The sequence below is a fragment of the Pogona vitticeps genome, chromosome 4, assembly GCF_051106095.1.
Source record: "Pogona vitticeps strain Pit_001003342236 chromosome 4, PviZW2.1, whole genome shotgun sequence".
NCBI lineage: Eukaryota > Metazoa > Chordata > Lepidosauria > Squamata > Agamidae > Pogona > Pogona vitticeps.
The window spans coordinates 179,664,403-179,680,241 of NC_135786.1; positions in this window are offsets into that span (position 1 = coordinate 179,664,403).

Sequence of the window (15,839 nt, forward strand, 5' to 3'; positions counted from 1 at the left end):
TCTTTTCAAGAGGGAACTGTTGCTTTTGAATTAATGCTTCATATAAGTATATGTGAACCTCTGAGACAGGACGTGGTATGCTATGCTGAACACACCTAGTCTTGCTTGCTTTTCATAGTTAAGCTGGGCCAGTCCTGGTTAGTACTTGGACGGAGACCACTGGGAAATAGCAGGGATCTCCAGGTGGGCTAGGGAAAAATGTCTGATTGAATTGCCGAAGAGTTAGCATCAGACAAAAATGTCAGTACTGGTCTAATTCATATATAGCAGGGATGGGAGTCCTTGCATGGGCCTCCAGATGTCAAATGGACACATAATTAGAAGCAGAGCTGCTTTAAGAAGACAAGATTGTTTGTTTGTTTTAACATGTGCTTGTGTCAATATGCATTTGGAAAATTAGCTTGCTTTTGTTTTGTAATTGCTCCATTGGAGATACAATAGCTTTGCAGTTCTAAGCAGCACCTAAGTTAACTTGTATACTTAGCCAAAGACTTGACATGCTTCCCTCTTGGGAAATAAATCATGTCCGCATGTCTAATTCTAAGACGATAAGAAAGCTCTAGCCATTATTAGAAAAATAAATTGAGACAGGAAAGGTAATAGGAATCCTAGTTCTAACTAACAACGGTGGAGATCCAGGGAACCATGGCTGCCCCTTTGGTTCTCAGAAGCAAAGGCAAAATATCTAGTTTGTCTTATCCCAGAGAAGAACATGTAGGAAATGTGAGAAGGAAGGAACATCAGCAATTGTAAGAATATCCGTTTGGATCAAGTGAAGGTCAGCCTATGTCGGAGCTGGCAAAGGATAGCCTGAGAAACTTAATAGAAATTCTTTTCTATCTATGCATTTCTATGCACAGACACACATCCTCCTGAGGGTAGGCTGAGCTGCACCCTGTCTCCTCCAAGAGTTTACAAATCTGATGTCTCCAGTACATAGCCCTGAACTATGTGCAAGCCTAGAGGAATAATGTTGTAAGAGGAGGAAAGACACATTTGCCTTAACACGCGAGCTCACCCATTGTTGGATGCAACTCCTCTCAGTCCAGTCCAGCCTTTGTTGTGGGGTGATGGGATGTGCAGTCCAACAGCATCTGGAGCACCACAAGTTATCCACCCCTAACATACAGATTGAAGCATTCTCTCTCAGGAATATTTAAATTATGGGTGGAATTGTTGACATAAAGAGGCTTGTAGGTAAGGTTTCTGTGAAAAGCATTATGGGATGTTTCCACTGAAGGAAAAGGTAAGCAAGCAATTTTTGCTGATTTCTCCTTTCAGAGCACTGTGTACTTCAGAACAACTTGATCAGCAAGACTTGCTTTCCCCTTTTCCTGTTGCAGGAGGTTCCACTGGATAGCAGTTCTGTCTGCAGATGAAAAGCGTCCTTTTTGCAAAATTCTGAATCCAGCCCTTGGACTTAAAGAACAGTAGTTCTTGTGTGTGACAAGTCATTGTCCAGCTAAGTTGACCATCCTGTCTATATTGGAGGAGTTTGGCAGGGAATGGCCTTGAGTTAGCAACACAAAGTCCAGTGAGACAAGAAGAGTTTTTGGAACTGCCAGACAGTTGAAGACAAATGTGTTCGGTAGATGTTCTATATTGTTCTACTGGGCCTTTTACTTCTTTTTTATTAGTTCTTTCTGCAAGTTTAAGCTGAGTACAGTTTTGCGGCAGATACAATTGTTTTAAATAAAATATCTTTTGTACTTTTCCAACTGATAATTCATAAGATACTGATGTTCAGTGCAAGAAGTGAAGAGTCTGCATATTCTAGTATAATTTGTCTGCATTGATACTCCTGCATTTCTGAATTCTGTGTTATCCACTGATTCAAAATGAATGAATGTGTGGCATGTGATTTAATACATGCACCACATATTAACATTTAAATTCAGACATTGCTCTTGTGTTTAATAAAAATGGACAAGAGGTTCTAAATAATTGATTAAGATGGTCTCTGTATCAATGGCTTTAAGAAAAAATTAACTAAAAGTAATATCTCAAATTCAGTTCATTGCACTACTAATTTAAACACATCAAGTTAAAATTGCTTTGGAAAACACAGTGTGCTTGGCTTTGAAGAGGAAGGCTCTTCCAAGTTGATTGTAACCAAAAGTCAAGTCCAAGAGTAGGATCCTATTCCATTGGTAATACCAGAACATCCCTCTGTGTTTCTTATTAGAAGCATGGGCTCACTATATATATGTTTCTGATGTAAAAGATACCAACTGTTTTGTTCAAGCACTTTAAATGATTGGTTTACATGTTGAAAACAAGAAAGAATTAGAAAAGCAAACCTTTGTCTCAGATGCTAACAACTGCCAAACCTTTCAGCATGTCTAACTGTACAGCTACAATATATTTTGCTAATATAGAGTGTATGGGGGGAAATCCAAAACACCTTTCCCACTCCTTTAATTCCAAGGGCACACAGCCAGCATTAAAGGATTTATATGCTGGAATTCTCCTAGTGGTGTTCTGTCAGGCTTCATGAAGCCAACAACTGCTCTTAAAACGTTCATTCGTTCATTCTTTCTTTCGTTCTTAATTTATTTCGTTCGTTCGTTCGTTCGTTCGTTCGTTCGTTCGTTCGTTCGTTCGTTCGTTCGTTCTTTCTTTCTTTCTTTCTTTCTTTCTTTCTTTCTTGAGGGAGCTTTGTATATAAAAATTAAAAATGTGTAACAAGGATGGTTGTTGTAGGTTTTTCGGGCTGTTTGGCCATGTTCTGAAGGTTTTTCTTCCTAACGTTTCACCAGTCTCTGTGGCCGGCATCTTCAGAGGACAGGAGTTAGAACTCTGTCTGTGTTCTGGTGTAGTGTGTGGGATAGTTGAGTATTTATAGCTGTGGGATCAGCTTTTTGTCCTTTCCAGGAGATTGGTTGATTATGGTGATCAGGGTGTTTTTCTGTTATGGATGTCTTGTTTTGATAAGGGGCCCACCACAAAAATACAACAAATGTTACGGTCAGCAAAGGGCAAAAGGGACCCCCTCACCATTGCAGAAATATACCAGATACCTTACAGTTGTGGCCAGGTATATATTGGAACGACAAAATGCAGCATCCGCACCAGAATCAAAAAACACAAGAGACACTGCAGACTAAAAGAACCAGAAAAATTGCAGTAGCTGAACATGCCCTGAAACAACATGAAATTCTATTTCAAAACACAGAAGTACTAAACAACAGCAGAAATCATTATGCTAGACACCACAGGGAAGCCATTGAAATCCACAAACACCAGCAGAGCTTCAACAAAAAAGGAGAAAGTCTAAAACTCAACAAAGCCTGGCTCCCAGCACTGAAAAATACAGCCTGCAAAAGGTCAACAAACTGTACCCAGCCGCAAGGACCGGTGATCACTGCACACGAAAGACTAACTAACGACACCCATCATTCACAATAACAGATCATCTCCCTCCTTATCACAACAATACATCCATAACACAAAAACACCCTGATCACCATAATCGACCAATCTCCTGGAAAGGACAAAAAGCTGATCCCACAGCTATAAATACTCAACTATCCAACACACTACACCAGAACACAGACGGAATTCTAACTCCTGTCCTCTGAAGATGCTGGCCACAGAGACTGGCCAAACATTAGAAAGAAAAACCTTCAGAACATGGCCAAACAGCCTGAAAAACCTACAACAACCATCGGATCCTGGCTGTGAAACCCTTTGAGAATACATTGTAACAAGTATGCTAACTGAAGAATGATGACTGTTTTCTAGTGATATTTGTTAGATGTGAAACGTTTTTAAGGATGCTCTAGACATCATTAGAAGTGGAAATTTCTTGAGGCCCCAGTGATATCCTGCTTTAACACCCTTTGATTTGGGTATATGCAAGTTTGTTCATTGTCACTCAGCATATGTATTTTATTTATTTATTTAAAACATTTCTATCCTGCCTTTCTCCCCAAAAGGACCCAAGGCGGCTTACATCATTTAAAAAGTATATAAAAGCTAAAAACAGTATTCAAATATTTTAAAACAGTTAAATAAGTATTATATTAAAATGGTGACTCAGATCAATATTAAAATAAATTGAAAACAAGAGTACAACAATCTATTTAAAACCCCTCTCAGACCACCAGTCATTAAGGAAAAGCCTGCCTGAAGAGAAAGGTCTTTGCCTGTCTGTGGAAGGACAGCAAAAATTGGGGCAGCCCAGCTTCCCGTGGGAAGGAGTTCCAGCATCTAGGAGCAGCAACAGAAAAGGCCCTCTCCCATGTCCCCACCAAGTGCACTTGTTAGGGTGGTGGGACCGAGGAAAAGGCCTCTCCTGGGGATTTTAATGCCCAGACAGGCTCACAGAAGGAGATGCAGTCTTTTAGATAGGTTGGACCCAAGACTGTTAGGGCTTCATAGGTTAAAACCAGTACTTTGTATTGTGCCTGGAAACAGATTGGCCGCCAGCGGAGCTGCAGTAACAGGAGAGTTATACGTACCCTGTAACCAGCCCCAATTAACAATCTGGCATTTTGGACCCTTTGGAGTTTCTGAACATTTTTCAAAGGGAGTCCCACATAGAGTGTGTTACAGTAATCCAATTTAGGTGTAATGAGGGCATGTGTCACTGTGGCCAGATCGGATCTCTCAAGAAACAGGCACAGCTGTCCTACTAGTTTTAACTGTACAAAGGCACTCCTGGACACCATTGAAACCTGGGCATCAGGCTCAGAAATGAATCCACGAGCACCCCCAAGCTACATGCTTGTACTTTCAGAGGGAATGTAACCCCATCCAGCATAGGCTGCAATCCTATTTCTTGATATGATTTTTTTTACTTACCAGGAGCACCTCTGTCTTATCTGGGTTAAGTTTCAGTTTATTCACCCTTATCCAGTCTATTACTGACATCAGACACTGATTTAGAACCAAAACTAAGTTCTTTTATACCTCTACACAGGGAAAGAGAGAAGTCAAGGAACCCCAGGTATTACCAAACTCCAGTTTCCCCTTCCCCCAGCATATAGGCATTGAAAACACCTCCAGATGTGGAAGATCATTCTCTTCTGGTCCTGCAGGCTACCACGTGTCACCTCCAGTACCTGTATTTGTACAGATAGAATCTAGTCCATCTCCAAAAGAAATTTAGAGAGATTTTCTTAACTAGGCAAAACAGGATTTCTGGAGGACATTTTATAGCATAGTTATTTGCTCATCTCTAACAGATGCTGAGTGAATTATGCATATTTATCTAATTTATTCAAGTTGCAGAATGTGGGGAATTGTTTTTTTTTTTTTAAATCATAATATCTAAGCAACTACATTGTAGATGTATCTGAGCCATTTCAGTCCAACAAATTTCCATTTGATTTAGCCTTATAACCCGCTAAGCCATCCTTAAACAACTACACTGGTAACTGGTCCATTTCTGGACACAGTTCTAAGTACTTAGTACACCTGTGACTTAATACGTACAGGACAACTTTCTATTATGTTCTTCTTATGCAACAAGTATGATGTCATCATGGTTATTTTAGCTTTGAATGCAACAGTAGATCAGTTACCAGGTTACTACTACTACTACTACTACTGCTGCTGCTGCTGCTGCTGCTGCTGCTGCTGCTGCTGCTGCTGCTGCTGCTGCTGCTGCTGCTGCTGCTACTACTACTACTACTACTACTACTACTACTACTACTACTAATAATAATAATAATAATAATAATAATAATAATAATAATAATAATAATAATAATAATAATAATATGTATTTTCAGGTCAATTCTGATTTAGGGTGACCCTTGCCAGGGTTTTATAGGTATAAAGTAGTCAGAAGTGTAGCAGTCCATTCTTCTGATGTTGCTTTGTGACTGTGTATCTTGCCCAGGGCTACACAGGCTATCTATTCTTCAAGAAGTCACAATGAGGAATAAATTCCTAATCCTTGGAGCCGCAGCCAAGTAACTAGTTTTCTGTTTTTCCCCTTGTCACAACTTTTTGTTGGCTGATTTGGGCATGGGGTCAGATCCATTCTGGCTGGACCCGAGTTTATGTTCTCAGACCCCACAGTGGGGTCCTCTTAAATGAAGAGGGTATCTCTTTATATGCCCAGCTCAGGAGCGGCCACAACTCACTCCCAGGTTGTGGAGGATCCAATTACCGGCTGTGTGACCATGTAGATCTTACTTATTATCATCCTTTCATTTAACACAGCAAGGAAATTAGGTTTGGTGGGTATATCAGGGAGCAGACATCAAAGCATCAAGGCTCTTCAGCTATAATCAATAAAGCTGTGACTATTTACTCATTCTCTAGAAGTTGTCATGATCAAGATAGTCAGTAATGTCAGTGCTGCTGCTGACTCCTAGGTAGCACCCAAGGAGATCATTAACCTATCAGCTTGAGACAAGTTTCTTTGTTCTTTTTGTACTGGCCATAAACGAGAGGACCCTTCTGGTAGTCATATCTCCGCTTTAGCATGACAGCAAACATGGAGTCAATAGATTTGTGGTTTTGAGTAACTTAGGGATCTTCTAGATAGATACACAAGGGGATTATTATTATTATTATTTTGCTGAGTTGGTTGGTTAGAAATGCTTTAACATGTTTTCTTACTGAAAGCTGTGCCCAAGGAAGTAGCTGTGTGTTATTATTCTGCCTTAATAATTTTTTAAAAAATGTGTTCTACTCTCGTATCTTTAATTCTTAGTATGGTTTAATACTTTCCTCAGTACAGTATATTCCAGCTTGCCTGGTGCCCAGAGATTCCACTAGCAAGGGGAACGAAATATTTAGTGTTTCAATTTGTGTAACGGAGTCTTCTGGTCACAGGGAAGAAAGCGTATTCTTTACAATAGGAATGCCTGCTGAAACAATTTAAATTACACAATTTAAAGTACTGCACATACCAAGAAAACATAGCATCATACAATGTGCATTCTCAAAGCGATTTTGTTTGTTGCATATTACACTTTTAATCTCAGAGCAGCTACCATATTGGCCAGCCAATAAGTAAATAAATAAATGGCTCATTGGTTGGATTATTTACATATTGAGTACAAATCTGTTGCCGTTTCACTCAGCTGACACTGAGTGTTGTTGTCTGGCTTTATGATAGTTAATGGTAATTTTAAAATCCCATTTAAAACCACAACAGGAAAATCACGTTTCCCCCCCTTACTATGTAAAAATACAGGCTCAAATGCTTAAGAAAGTTGAAAAAAAAACCCCACTCCCAAAGCCCTGTAGTACCTAGTTACAGTCATGGGATAATTTAGAGCTCTATATTACACTGTGCCAGACTTTCATAGTTACGCATAAGGCTAGAGGTTTGTTTTTCCTGTGAGCCTATATGGGATTGTTGGCCCAAACCCGAACATCTGGCAGAAGCAAATGCTATAGTTCTGGATGAAAATCAAGGCCTAAGCAAGAACCCACAGAGCATACTGTAGATTCCTGGTTACTGTTGCTGGCAGCCGTTGGGTCTCATTTTATTTCACTAAAACCTACAAAACTATTCCAGCAATAATCCAATACCTCCTCTCTCTGACACATATATTCACTCTGGGACTTAAAGCAAACTTTTTGCCCACACAGAGCTGCATTTGCCTTACAGTTGGTATAGAAAGCCATTTCACTTAATCTGGAGCCTATACAATAGTAGTTTAAGGGACATTATCTAATATTTTGTTTTCGTGTTAGACCAGTAGGTTTTGATTAAATGTTTGGCACTGAATAAGAATATTAAAGGAATAATTCAATGATTTTTGAGTCTAGTAAATATATTTCTTAGCTCTTTACTCTGAAACTGTTTAAAATATATGTGTATACACACCTGGGAGTAAGACTCAGTGAAGACTGTGGGTGTTACCTATAAGCAAATATATACTGTATAGGAATGCAATGCAGCTAGAACCATACCTTGCTGTAACAAATTGAAGAAAGGATTTTCTATAATTACACACTCAAATTGTCAGCCAGTGTATTTCATAAAAACTAATGTCCACTGAGATAAGACATGTAATGTGACTGAACTAAAACCAAGAATGTTCAATGTAAAAAAAAAAATTCCCACCAGGATACATTTTTAAGGTTTATAGTCACATTGAGGATATTTGGATATGCATCAACACATGTAGAGAACACTAACAAAATCATCTAAAGCAGGGGTGTCCAACCTTTCACCTTCCCTGGGCCACATTAAAAGATGAAAATTTGGTTTGGGCCGCACATACATTTGGTTTGGGCCGCATGGGGGGCAGCCCTAGCCGTCCTCCGCAGCCCCGCTCCAAGCGCGCTTACCGACAGCTGCGATCTCAGACAGCAGAGGCTGCCAGCTTCGACTCCGGTGGCTTTATGGGGCTGGGAGGGGGTCCACCTATTGACGGGGATGGCGCAATGCAGTCACGCAGCCCCCCTGTCCCCTCCCCTCCCACTCCTTCCTTCCTTCCTTCTCTCCCCCTGTACTGTTGTGACATGCCAGGGCCACATTCCGGGCGCAAGTGCTGGCAGTGTAACTTGAAACTTTGGAATTGCTTTAAAAATAAAAAATTGCACAGGGCCACATTACGAGCTGACCTGGGCAGCATGCGGCCCTCGGGCCACGGGTTGGACAAGCCTGATCTAAAGCTTTGTAGCTAACATTTTAGCTTTGACTGGACCTTTGTGCAAAATAGCATATTAAATAGCCACTTATTTCTGTTTCTTTTGCATGCCACCTGAAGGCTTGAGATAGATTATAACACAGAAACACAGCACAATTTCAAAGAAATCACAATATAACATCATCTTGAAAGATATGATAGTAGTTAAAATATGCCCCATACTTTCTTGGTCTGATCAGGAAAAGTAGACAGCTTCAGGCATAACTATACTGAAGCCAGCATCTGAAAAAATAAAAATAAAAAAGCAGGCAATGTATACCATATTAAATATAAGATTTACTGAAAACTGTAAATTTATTTCAGCAGCTGTTAGGTACTGTAAAATATCAGTAAGGTGTGTCAGTTTTACAGCTACTTATTTATTTATTTATTTATTTATTTATTTATTTATTTATTTATTTATTTATTTATTTATTTATTTATTTATTTATTTACCACCTTCCTCCCTATTGTAAGAGATCTGAGGTAGTTTACAATTTTTAAAAACAAACATAATAATTTATTGAAACATAATAAAATAAATAAATGTAAATTAAATGATTAGACAAAAATTAAAGCACATTAAAACATATACAAATATTAAGATGACCACCACCTAGTATTATGACTATGATCCCATCAACATCCAATAAAAGGAAAAATGCACAATCTAACTGTGATGCTTACACTGAAAATTTATTTTAGATCTGGTATTTGTTAAAAAAATTAAAGATAGCTATTATCAATAATTTAGGAAAGGCCTTCTGAACACTTTCTAATGTTGAATAAAGGTAATGCATAGAAATGTAAAGAGTAAGTTGATTGTGATGCCTTTTATTTTGTTCATGTCCAAGGACTAGCAGGATCCAGAGCTGCCATGGAAGTTGAACAGAAATGGTATACCTTTTAGCAAACATTGCCTTCCTGTCCATCACCCCAGCCTGCATAACTGCTAGCTTTTATCTCTCGCTGATAGCCATTCCTGGAGTTGTTCTGTTTATTTGGAGATCAATAGACAATAGTCTGCTTGCTGCTAGTTAAGACATGCAGCATGCCAAATTATTCTGCCATATATTTTAAAATCTATATTTGGAAATTATTTCCATTACTTACAACTTTTAGATGTTTGTTTTGGATTTTGTCTATGACCTTTGTCTTTGTCTATAATGTGGGGCAAAACCTACATGGCAATATATTGTCCAGGATTCACTTATTTTGAATTAGTGTCTAATTGAATTAGCATTTACTTAAACAAATATATATGTTAATACAAAGACAGAGAGTAATTGACAGAGTTTGGAAGTAACTCATAAATTACTGCAACAAGTTAGTCCTTGGTAATAAGAAAATTGATAACAACGCAAGCATTTAATAACATATAACACAAGGAATTGCTTGTGTGGTCAGAGCAACTAGGAATGCAGTCTAACTCCTGAGAAGTAGTGTTTAATGCAATTAATTTGTAATGCAAAGATTTACTCATAAAAACCAAAAATGATTTTTATATAAATGTTATTTAGCTGAAGCCAAGACATATTACATATACTGGCTGAAATTCTGTTGCTTCACATTGTAAGTCACAACTGGAATAAGCCCGTTGGCTCAGTGGGGATTTGGTGAGTCAATGCCTCTATAGGTTCTACTCTAGTTGGAATTTACATCAACCAACAAGATTTCACCCATCATCTCCTCTCATGTCAGTTTATAGAGACCTCCCAGTTGCAACTGATTTAATGAAGAGAACTGTTTTAACCTGGACCAATGTTCCAATCTACTAGGTATATTATAATTTAAATATTAATTTAGTGCTTATAAATTATGTGCATATATTGACACAATTGAGAATACTACTTGATTTGTGCACAGTCTGCTGCAAAAGAGCTATAGAGGTGTTAGGTGCTGGACAGAGTTTCAGGCTTAACTATAATTTTTAATTGTTTGATTTTAAAATATAGTATTAACATTTTAGCACATGTGCCTTGACTGCTCAGCATTTTTATATGCTGGGGCTACTCTGTTATCTGGACACAATGAAACACTCACTTTTTCTTTGTCCAGACCAACCATTTCACATTCCATTATAAAACTGGAGCCATTCAGCAATAATGGCATTGCTGTTGACAGAAATCATGTAAAGGCAGCGCATTATATACGACATTCAAGACAGATGCAATATGAAGCATGTGGGGTTTCTGTATCTTAATCTGGAAGCATGCTTATTCTTAAGTGAAAATTTGGTTAGTATTTTTTTTAAACTAAAATAGATTGATTAAAATTAAGAGCCTTAGAGCCTAGTTCAAACTGCCTAGGTCTTACCCTGCTCAAATTCTGTCAGTTGCCAATCTACATCTCCAGCATTCGATGGGTTATTTCTCTACTGGAATATGGGAATAGTCTTGCCATACTTTTCTTATTCTCTTTTCAGTGGGAAAATTAAGGAAGATATTATTTGGAAGAGATTTTGGAAGAGCTTGTTTTGGTTGTCATCATACCTGGTGTGTGTTTAAATCAGAGCTTGGGAATGTTGCTTTCATTGAACTATAACATACATTAAACAGTAAATGTCTGGAGGATTTTGGGAGATGTAGTCTAAAAAAGTAATATTTCCAAGCTTAGGTGAAATTCGCATTGTGTTATCATTCAGGAAAAAATGGTCGCCCCAGTGCCTGATGGAAATCTATACTCTTAAGCAAAGGCAAAAGAGAGCATCCAGAGTAACTAATCACACGGTTGAGAAGCAGGTGCCCTTTAGCTGATCTAGCACATTTTTCAGTTAGTGCCTGCTTTAAAACAATTCCCTCTTGGAGTACTGGGTTACCGTCTCACTGCAGTAGATAAAGTCAGTATTGGCACCAGTCCTGACAAGAAAGTGCTAAGAATGATAAGTCTTTCAATTAAAAAACCACAGTGGGTGAAGATAGAGGAAGAGAAAGATAAACATTTGTTTCACATTGTCCAGGAACTGAAAAAAAAAGTTGTTTGCATTTTAAAACCGATTTGTGACTCTTACAGTCTTCACAAACATGTGGAACAAATTGTTTATGGTCCACTTTGCACTGACTGCAGGTGTGTGTATTGTTGGATATTATTTCAAATTAAGCCAGAAACTTTTCAAGTGGTGGTTATATAGTGAAAATTACACAAAGCATTTAACTGGCAGGTCTCCATTCTCTTCCTGATGTCATCACCCATGGACCCTAGTGGGTTTCGATAGTTTGGCCAAAGATTAGACGTTAAATATTTAATGCAGAAAGAAAAGCAATTCAGAAATACTTGGAAACAGTCTTGTACCTTATGGCAATTATGATCTCCCTGAGCTCCCCTTAAACAAAGAGCTTTGTTCTTCTAAAGCAATTACCAGAAGTTTAAAAAAAAGTTACAATGCCAGTAAGACAGTCAAAAGGCACATCTGCAAAATGGGTTTCTGGTTCAGTCAGTCTGCAGATGGCTGACTATTCTACATGGGATACACACACACATCACAAAAGATGACCTTTTATAAAATCTGAAATTTATGTTGCTCTGAAATGGTTTGTAAGCCGTGGTAAAAAATGGCAGCAGGACAAGTAACACACACACACACACACACACACACACACACACACACACACACACACACACACACACACACACACACACACACACAATTTTGGCGGCAAAGTGACATTTAACCCATAAACAACATAATTTAATTTGCCTTTCAAAAAACATAGGCAAAGTTATCATGAATATACAATCCATAGAAATAGAAGCATGAAATTATATAGGAACAGATTTTTTTATTTCAGAGCAACAGCCCTGCTGTGGAGCCTGACATATTGCTGATTCTTGTATCTTCAGATTTTAAAAAGAACTTAATCTTCACTACCCACAGATACCAAACATGTGAAAGAGCAAACAGCAAATCAGTGGTTAACTCCATCCCATAGATTCCAATGCACATGTCTGAGATACCACTAGCAAGAGCTTGTAAAAATAACTTTTTGGATAAGTGAAGCTCATAATCTGCAAGCCCCCACCATGGTCTGTCTGTCTGGGACATTCTAGGAGCTATAAAGAAACTAACAATACCAAATGCTTGCCTTAGGAATGTTTGACTAGCATTATTCTGAAGAGGTCTACATGTTCATGGATGTATATGCATAGGATGCCTTCATCAGAGAGGAGAATCTGATCAATCAGGTCTAGTCTTGTCCTGTAGAAAAAGCCATATCTGCATGCTTCTCTCCATACATAAGACAACTCCAAATTTTGGTTCACGCTTCAGCTGGGGTGAGGGCATGAATCTTATACACACTGTTATCTGGGCAATGGAGCTAGTCTACGTGTTTTAGGCAGGTGTTCATGGATCTGGTACCCAAGGATGCGATTGATCTAATCAAGATGTCTCTTTCTCCTTCTTGTCATTTAAAAAATTATTAACAGCTTTCAAAAATATGTTGCAACAACATACATTTTGTTCTATTTCAGATACCTTCATAAGCATCAATACTTTGCATACTGGAGATCTTATATCAAACCTCTTTTGCTTCAGTGGACAAACATCCTAAGAAAAAGAGCATGAGGACAAAAATGCATGTGTGAATAATGATCGGAAGGTATAATGTTAAAATACAAAATAAATAATCTGTGTTATTCTCATTGTCAATGAGAAACGTAATGCATTTTAGGACTTTTAATGCAGAATGTCTCTAGTCATTTAGTAAATAGAGCTCTCTGGGGCTCCTCACTTCTATTCTTCACAAAGGATCTTTCCTAAAGTAAAGCTGGAGAACTTTATCCCTGGCTGACCTTGGGCCCACTGTATCTTCTTACAGTGGGCCCAAGCCATTTCTTTCAATTACAGGAACAATGTGGTTGTTGCTCTCCCATTATTGCTTCCCACAACACTCTAAAGCTGTTTGAATGTAGGAAAGAAATTGGAAAAAACTAGAAATACATATCCCCCCATAACCAAACTGTCCAAACCGAAATGACCAGCAAGTTCCATATCAGAGCTGACTTCCAGCTTGTATGTCACTAATACAGGGGTGCCTCGCAAGACAAATGCCTGGCCAAATGAAAAACTCCCAAGACAAAAGTGTTTGGCGATTGTTGTGGTGACTCACAAGATGGCTTTTTCTATGGCTGTGCTTCTCAATATGATTTTTTACGCAGGAGCGATGCCGCACAAGACGAAAATAATTCATTCGTCTTGTGAGGTTTCCCATTGCATTCCTATGGGAAACTGCACTTTCACAAGACGAAAATTTTGCAATACGATGCTACTTGTGGAATGAATTACTTTTGTCTTGCGAGGAGACCTCTTCTCAGAAGTGATAGCTTAACTGTAATGCTAATGACAAAGGACTGTGGGAGTTGTAGTCCAAACATCTGGAGTGCCAAAAGGCTAACCACCCCTCTTGTTCTAGGAGCTTTGATCCAGATACCCTTAAAGTAACTGCACTACCTTTCTATCTCAGGATCCCATTTTTCTTTCTCTCCCTAAGGGTAACAACAGTAGCAGAACTCTCATAGAGTTTTTATAAATAAAGTTCCTTGTCCATTTACTACAAATAGTCTTTATTGCTTATTCCAAACACTGACCTTCCACACATACCCAATATCCCTTAACTGATTTTTGGTACAAAGAGAATATGAGCACCAACACGTCCCTGTTTGATAACCATTCATAGCAATGCAGTTTTCCTGTGCAAAAAGGTATCCATGGATTTTGATTGTGAACATCAAATACTGAAATAAACACCAGCTTTTTATTTAGAACAGTAGTTTCTAGATAAATTTGTCTTAATAGGGTTTGAATTCATGATCCCAAGATGCATAGAAACCCCTCAGGAATAAGATACTGTTAGCTGAGATACAGCAATAAACCTCTGTTCTTTATTGTGCCAGTTTGTTTACATCTCATAAAAGGCATCTCAAGTGATTTGAAAACATACATTAATCTTTTCTGGAGAGATGCTAAGGGTATTTTTTTAAAGTTATATTTCTATTATGTAAAAGTAGTTAATGTGGCAGCAGCTTCAATCAAATTATGCATGGCTGTCGGCCCATTAATTACAGAGCTATTTAAACATGTACCTGCTCATTTATTATTGTTACTCTTGATACCACCACCCGCAATCTCTAGTTGTGCTGCCCTACCTTACTTGGCAGCTTGTTTAGACCAGACCACTAATCCATAGATACAATCATTTAGGCCTAATTTAACAACTAGTTCTCATTGAGAACAATGAAAATGGCTAAAGACCTTTCAAAATGAATTTTTTGCTAGTTATTTAAAAAGTAGTTTATGGCATTACAAGGTTTATGGTGTAGGTGTCATCGCTTTTAAAAATTTTTAAGAAGGTCATAAAAAGAATATATAATGGAAAGATTAGAGATGATGAGGAAGGAAGGGCAAGGGATTAAAGAATGAGTAAATAATACTAGTCAGGATACAAGTAATTACGCAATGGGCAAAATCCTATTGCTTGGCATAGTCAATCTCACTAGAGTAGGTTCGTTGAATCAATGGGGATTTGGTGAGTCAGACTCCTCGGTAAGTCCCATTGATTCATATTGTCTACTCTAATGGCAACTTATTTTAGCATAGTAAATCACAGTTAGAGTAGGCCCATTTGAATCAATGGAGCTTATGAAAGAGTTGACTCATCAAATTCCTATTGATTCAATAGGCATGCATAATGCAATTTACTATACTAAGCAACAGGATTTTGGACACTCTATCTCTTCTAAGGCAAAGTGTGTTGCATATATACTGCCTGCTAGCACTTAAACACTCTCTGGGTTGTGTACAATTTTGCAGGCTACACGTTGCCCCCTCAGCAAGTCAAGTACTCAGTTTACCAGCCAAGGAAGGATGGAAGGCTGAGTCAACCTTGAACTGGCTACTTGGGACTGAACCAGGTTGTGAGCAGAGTTTCGGCTGCAGTACTGCAGTTTAACCACTATGCCATGAGGCTACTTAACATTTTAATCCTGTCTTTCACAGGCATCACAACATAAAGGTTATGGCTTTTACAGACGTAGAATAAGCAACAGATACAAAACAGTGATCCAAGAATCCATTGTCTGGAATGTTGCTTGCTCTTCTCTTAACAGTGCTTCTAGACAACAAATCTGCACAATAGGTCAAGATGGCCAGATTCAAAACAGCACAACATTCTTCTACCTATATGTTATGCAAAGGAGGCAATTTCAGTAGGTGTCATTTCTTGCATGAAAATAGGTGCA